At 35.4% G+C, this 7,579-nt stretch overlaps 1 pseudogene; it reads right to left on the minus strand.

Moving 5' to 3' along the window:
- Positions 1 to 5,240: 5,240 nt before the first annotated feature.
- Positions 5,241 to 5,430, minus strand: LOC126026945 (uncharacterized; annotated as a pseudogene).
- Between the last annotated feature and the right edge of the window lie 2,149 nt (positions 5,431 to 7,579).

A 7,579-nucleotide genomic window follows, 5' to 3' on the forward strand; every position in this document is an offset into this window, starting at 1 on the left:
ACTTGTATAGAGGGTTTTCCTACATGTTGTGGTTGTATTCATTGGCTAAATAATGTGCTAGACTGAGAAGCGAAGTGGAGCGGCCACGCTCCTCTGGCTCCTCCCTTTCTGGGCGTGTAAACTCACCTCCAGGGAAGGCTCCTGGGAAGGCAAGCCATCCACAGATGAGCCACACACGGGATGAAATGAGGCCGAAAATGCAGCACAGCACAGAAGACAGGCAAATAGGGGTGCTGGCATCTGAGTTCCCAGAAATCCTTTAAAACTTTAATCCTAGTCTGAAATGGGTAATCCCCTCAGATGGTTGGGGCTTCCCATCCTCTTACTGACAAAGGTGAAAGAGCTTGAAGCCTCCAAAACCTTCACTGTGGTCTCCAGGGTCACCCAGAAAATTGACATTCAGCTCTGGAGCAGGCAGGATCACCAGCAGGAACGCTGATGAAGTCCAGTCTCAGGGAGCTGAAAACAGCATGACCCAAGATGAATTCTGCACCCTTCTGATTCCTGGCAGAGACCAGCAGAAATCAGTGTGTATATGTCCTGACCCACCTCTGAGGCAGGCAGGATTGCAGCCAGGAACGCAAATGAAATCCAGTCTCAGGCAGCTCTGAAGCAGGCAGAATCACCAGCAGGAATGCTGATAAAATCCAGTCTCAGGCAGCTCTGATGCAGGCAGGATCACTGGCAGGATCACTGATGAAATCCAGTCTTGGCCCCATTTCTAATTAGGCTTACTTGAGTTTTCTTTCCTATTTTTAAAATTTCAAATCTAAAGCATAGTCTTTTATAAAGTCATTTGTAGTTGACTTTTATACATACAAAATTTTAACACCAATCCCACCACCAGTGTCAACCTCCCTCCTCAATATTCCCAGAGTTCATCCCATATCCCATCCCACCCCCACCTGCCATCATAATAGGTACCCTTTCAAGTTTATTATATAAGTTTGGGTGACCTTATTTCAGTGTTGTTGACTCTGTGTTTGGGCTATTAGTTCTGTCCTTCCTTAATGCCACCAATATACTTGAATGTCCTTAATCCATGTCTCCCATTATTTCACATATATCTTTTTCCTCCACCATTCTATCTTTTCTTCTCACCATACTCTGGGACTCTAAGTGGTCTAGATAACCCACATTTAAATCATTGTATACACTCAAGAAGTTATTCTGAATACCACAGATAAATTATATTAACCTTTCTGGCTTACTTCATTTATTATAATACCTTCCAGTTCAATCTATGTTGCATTAAACTTCATGATTACATTATGCCTTAAAGTTATGTAGTATTCCATTGTATATATGTATCAAATCTTCATGATCCACTCATCTGTTGTTAGAAATCTGATGACTCCAAATCTTAGCTATTATGTTGAGTGCTGCATAAAAATTAATGTGCATATATTCTTTTGAATGAATGTTTTTCTATCCTGGAGATACATAACCAAATGTAAAATTTCTGGGTCAAGTGGCAGCTCACTGCACTCCTGTGCTCATTGCAGAACTATTTATAATAACCAGAATATGGAAACAACCCAGGTGCCTAACAACAAATGAGTAGCTAAAGAAACTCTGGTACATCTACACAATAGAATACTATACAGCTGTTAGAAAAATGAAGTCATGTAATTTGCCTATATGTGGACTGACATGTAGATTATTATGTTGAGTAAAATAAGCCTGAGAGATATGCTTATATATAGAATAGTACATTCATCTGTGGTATATAAGAAAAATAAAAAAACAGTATGGTGATAATATTCAGAGACAAGAGAGATGAGGTTTGGGAGAACAACCCATGATTCGAAGCTTTCCACAAAGAACAATGAATGCAGTTAGAGCACTAACTGAACTGAGAACTACCATGACGATGATAGTGTGTATGTGTGAGAGAAACAGAATGCCTGTCCCAGAGACAGGCAGGGGATGGGAGGAGAAATGGGGACACTGGTGGTGGGCAATTTGCACTATTGTAAGACTGAAACTCAGCTATGAACATTTCTGTAACCACAGTGCTCAAATAAAAAAAAAAACTTTTGAGTATACTGACAACGCTTAATACTGTTTTCCATAGGAATTTAACCAGACAACATTTCCATCAACAGTGAATGATATTACTTTTCTTTCACCACAACCCCACCAACACAGATTGCTCCCTGTATTTTTATGTGTGATGATGATCATTTTTTCTTGTGCCTGTTGACCATCTGTTGGTCTTCCTCAGATAAGTTTCTGCTCATTTCCTCTGCCCATTTTTTGATGGATATTTTAGGTTTTGAGGGTTAATATTTGTGATTATTTTTCATTGCAAATCTAGCTAATAGTTACTCAATTATGTTTATCATTTTAATCTTTATTATTTTAATCTTTTTTATTAATCTAAATTTTTGTTTCATGTTGTTCAATTTGCTCTAAATTTTATAATTAAATTTCTTCTTTTGTTTTGTATTCCCTGGGTTATCTTTTTCTACCTTTTTTTAACATCTGCTTGGCACCTTTCCTGTTTCCTAATGCATGTTTTCACTGCTATGAACTTTGCTCTTAACCCTAAATTTCCTGCATATCATATGTCTTATAACTTGCATTATAGTTATTTGTATTCCAAAATATTTTATTTTTTCCCCTGAATTCCTCTTGATACATTGTGTTGTTCACAGTACTAAGTTGACTAGTTGTCAGGTATTTGAGTTTTTCCCTATTTCTATTTGTGATTAATTTCTACTTCTATCACATCATAGTTTGAGAGTAAATTTTATATGATTTCTAACCTCTTGATTTTATGGAGATATGTTTTGTTGCCCATTACTTGGCCTATCTTGGAGAATATCCCATGTAAAATAAAGACAAATGTGTACTTGACTTTGAAGAAATGAAGAATGCATATATGTCTCCTAGATTATCTCTTTCTTCAAAGTGTTTTATTTTGTTTTGTTTTTGGTTTTTTTTTGGGCCACACCCGGCGGTGCTCAGGGGTTACTACTGGCTGTCTGCTCAGAAATAGCTCCTGGCAGGCACGGGGGACCATATGGGACACCGGGATTCGAACCAACCACCTTTGGTTCTGGATCGGCTGCTTGCAAGGCAAACACCGCTGTGCTATCTCTCCGGGCCCAAAGTGTTTTATTTTGAACTTTGTTTTTGCTTTGTTTTATCTTGCAGAGATAGAGGAGTATAAAATCTCTTCCTACTATTTTGATTTTGTAAACATTCTCCTTTAGATAATTATACATTGATTTTAATAGTGCATCATTGGTTCCTATATGTTGGGAAGTATGACTTCTACTTGTTATATTAATCCCTTGATAATTAAGTAATGAGCATCTCTGTCCCTCATTGCCTTTTTTAAAATTTGAAGTCTACATAGTATGATATAAGTATGTCTATACCAGTCTTTTTCAAGAAAAATATTCACCTGTCAGATGATTTTGCAGAACTTGACTTTGAGCCTTTGTTTACCCTGATAGCTTATAGTCCCTTAGAGGCAGCAGAAAGTTGAGTCAATTTTATGATCCTTGCTGTCACTCTGTCTCTTAATGAGTTCAGACCTTTGTCACCAGGTGATATATTTGTATAGACATTGTTTTCCAAAATTTAGAAGAATTTCTGTTTGTTTTTGAAGTATATTTTGTCTTAAAAAAGTTTATTTCATGCTTCTTGCAAAACCTATTTCAAAGCTATGAAGTTCCAAATCTGTTATTTGTCATGAATCTTTTGTATCATTCCTTTAAATAATAATCTAGCTAGAATATGCTTGTAAAATTTTTACTTCGTCAAATTTTTTAAATTACACCCCACTATTCTTGTCTGGTCTATAGATTCTTACCTGATAGATCTGCTGTGAATCTCATGAGGCTTCCTTTGTATATAAATTCTTTTTTTGACCAGACTATTTTCAGGATTCTGTCATTGGCAATTGACATTCAGATTACGATGTGTCTTGCATATTTAAATTTGGGTCTATTTTTTTGTGTGTGTGTGTGGTTTTTGGGTCACACCCAGCAGTGCTCAGGGGTTATTCCTGGCTCCAGGCTCAGAAATTGCTCCTGGCAGGCACGGGGGACCATATGGGATGCCGGGATTCGAACCGATGACCTCCTGCATGAAAGACAAACGCCTTACCTCCATGCTATCTCTCCGGCCCCAATTTGGGTTTATTTTAATTGGGTACTTTAATCCTCCAGAATCTGGGTACATGCAACTCCTCAATTTGGGGAAATTCACATCTATGAATCCATTAACCAATGAGTATTCACTGAATTTATACTACTGTTCCTCAAAAACTCTAAAGATTCTTATAGCGTTCCTGTTTAATTCATTCCATAGTTTTCTGGTGTTCTTTTCATGAACTTTTTAGACTTTTTCATATATTTCTATAGTTTTCCTCATGCTTTCTTGATTCTGTGTTCTTTTAAATACCATACTCTAGTTTTGTTACTTCTTACTGTAGTTATTTCATTTCCACACTCACATTTAATTATGCTTTACTGTATGACTGTGCCAGCAATACTGATAAAGTCATTAATCATGATCATGAATCTGAAATCATATTCTAATAAATTATAGTTTTTGGTACTAGTAAAGCCTTCTATATAAGTATCTTCATTTTCTCTTAATATAGTGAACTTCATTGTGGTTTCCTCATGAGCCTGCTGTGTTCTGGGGTTGAATCTTTATATTTTTGCCTGTGGAGCTCTCTAAACCATTAAATTGAAAGGTTTTTTTTTCACCCTTGATGACCCTTTCCAGAAGGATTTTGCTCCTTCTGAACCTCAACAGGAATTTCATGATTGAATTCAATTTTTACCCTCACCTGACTCTGGCTCTAAATTAAGCCTCTATAATATCTTATCAACATCACTGTCTGTGAGGGCATTGGGATAGATGTGAAAGTGGATGGAACTGGGGATATGGTATTAAAGTATAAAGTCTATGGTAGCAACCAGAGCTACCCCTAGGTTTGGTTATTTTATTCATAATGTCTACATGTGTGCAATATGAAGCATGATAAGCAGCTGTTCTGTGGTTGTCTGAGTGAAAAGGCAGTACAGGCAACAGCAGTGACTGCAGTGTTAGAGAAATGATCCCTTCTCCAAAAGATGATGGGGAACAGTGTTGGGAGAGAACTGAAAAATGTTTTTTACCTTGAAAAATGATGAATCTAGAACTTAGAGTAGACATGGGGGTCTGGAGATATGATAGAGGGGGTCAGGTGAATTGGTCCGACCTCTACTTATTTAATTTGTAGCAGTATTTTGTATCCAACAAAAAACACTTTATTTGGCTAACAATATCTTTACCCTAGATCTTCTCTTCCTGTTACTGATAATGACATGGCAGGGTCACTATCACCATGGCAACAGTGCCTCATCTCCATTTAAATGCTTCTTCAAGTAATTGTACCAGCTATGAAACTTAAAGCAAAACAAATGTGCACTGTTGAAAAGAATTTTGACTATTATCATATATGAACAAATAAAGCTGAGAAAAAATTGTTAACCTGAATATTTGAAGGCTTTCAATAATAATAGCTAATACTTATGTAAGATTTATTTTAGCCAGGGACTAGTTTACTATACTAAGAGATATGTACAAATATAATGTAATCTTCATAATAAACCTGTGAAATAGATATTATATTCTTATTCCCATTCTGTAGACGAGCAAATAAAAATGGAAAGAAAAATAAATTTCTATAGTACCTTAGTTAGAGGCATCATAGAAATTGAAAGTAGACAACATATACACAACACCCACATTATTAAACTACTATCATTACATTTCCAAATAAATAGTTCATAAAAGTGTGTGACTACCCATAACATATAGGTTAATAGCAGCATAACTTGAAATAAGAAAATGGATATTATCATTGGTGTTTTCTGCAGTGGGTCATAATATCTAAAAATAAAGTGAGCATCTGAGTCGAGACCCATTTTTAATGTTCTCTAAATTTAAAACTCGGGAGAGGATCATTGTACTGCCTTTAGATAGTCCTTTTAGACCTTTAAACTTTGCATTATCTAAAAATAGCATCTTTTCAATAAAACATGTAAGAAATAAATATCCTCAAATTATAAATCCTCACTATAAAAATAGTAATACTAAAAATATATAAGCCTCGGTCTATCTAATATTTTACAGGGATCATGCACACATCATGAATCTACCTAACTAAAGATGTAAGGCTCTGTTGAGAGCTGACTCTGAAGAGTTATAATCCCTATTCTTATTCTACATTGCACAAGAGCCACATTGATGAAATGGGCCTGTGTTATAAGAAAGCGAACAATGTTATAGTGATAAGACACCCAGTCTCAATTTCAGTTAATTTCAATTCATTTTTTTGTATTATGAATTTCACAAACATGAAATTTATTTTAGAATCAGGTCACAGTTTGAAGATCTCCATTTTACAATATTCTGAATTTCTTTTGTCCTGGGTTTCATTTAGCTTTTCTATTGGCAATCATTCATTTTATTTTAAATCTATGTAATTCTAAAATAATCAAATAGTTTCTTTTTTATTGTTGTTTTGGTTTTTGGGCCACACCCTGTGATGCTCATGGGTTACTCCTGGATATGCACTCAGAAATCATTCCATGCGTGGGGGACCATATGGGACGCTAGGGATTGAACCCAGGTCTATCCTGGGTCAGCCAGTGCAAGGCAAACACCTTATCTCTCTGTTATAATTTTGGCCCTGTAATCAAATACTTTCAAGGATAATGGAAAATGTGAGGAAACATACTTCAACACCTCTAGTCAGTGTTTTTCAACTTTTATAATTTTGTGGACAAGAAAATATTCTTCATACTTCAAATATTCTTCATATTCTTGCATGGACCAATATGACCATCTGTATGTCATGGATAAGAAGATATAGCCAAGGTAGTTTACCAGCTTTGGCAGGGGAGGTATAAGAGGAAGAACAACCATAGGTGCTTAAGACAGTCCTGGGTTTGCACTCAGTATTTTTCCTAGTGAACTTAGGAAACTATATGTTTATCCAGTTATAAACCTAGTTCAGTTGTATGCAAGGCAAGCAACCTATCTGTTGCACATAGCTCCAGCCACAGTAGATCAGTTTCTATCTATTTTTCTACATTTCAGACCTGTCCTAGTCAGTAGATGTATAGTTGAAAACCATTGCTCTAAGTCAAAGAACTGTAAATGACCAAGGAAATGTTTAATTGGATAGAATTATAAACAACTAAAAATTTGGGACTCCAATTTTGTATATACCATTCTATAACTTAGACTTTCATTAACAATTCCATTTTAAGCAATTGTCCTTTAAGGAAAACTAATGCAATTATGCGAAATAATTTGTAAAATATATATTTCCCTATATTATATAAATAAATGAAATTTAGTTCATCTTATATAGTCATTTAGTATGATTCTTAGTATAACCATATAGTACAGATATATTTGTCTCAATATTTGGCATATTTTTGAGTATTAGTACTGACAAATATGTTAAAGGTTTTATAAAGATTTTAATCTTACACACAAATGTATAAATTTCAAGTCTTTTATATAAACCCACTAAAGTCATATTCAAATTGAGTAATTA

The sequence above is a fragment of the Suncus etruscus genome, chromosome 13 (assembly GCF_024139225.1).
Source record: "Suncus etruscus isolate mSunEtr1 chromosome 13, mSunEtr1.pri.cur, whole genome shotgun sequence".
Lineage (NCBI taxonomy): Eukaryota > Metazoa > Chordata > Mammalia > Eulipotyphla > Soricidae > Suncus > Suncus etruscus.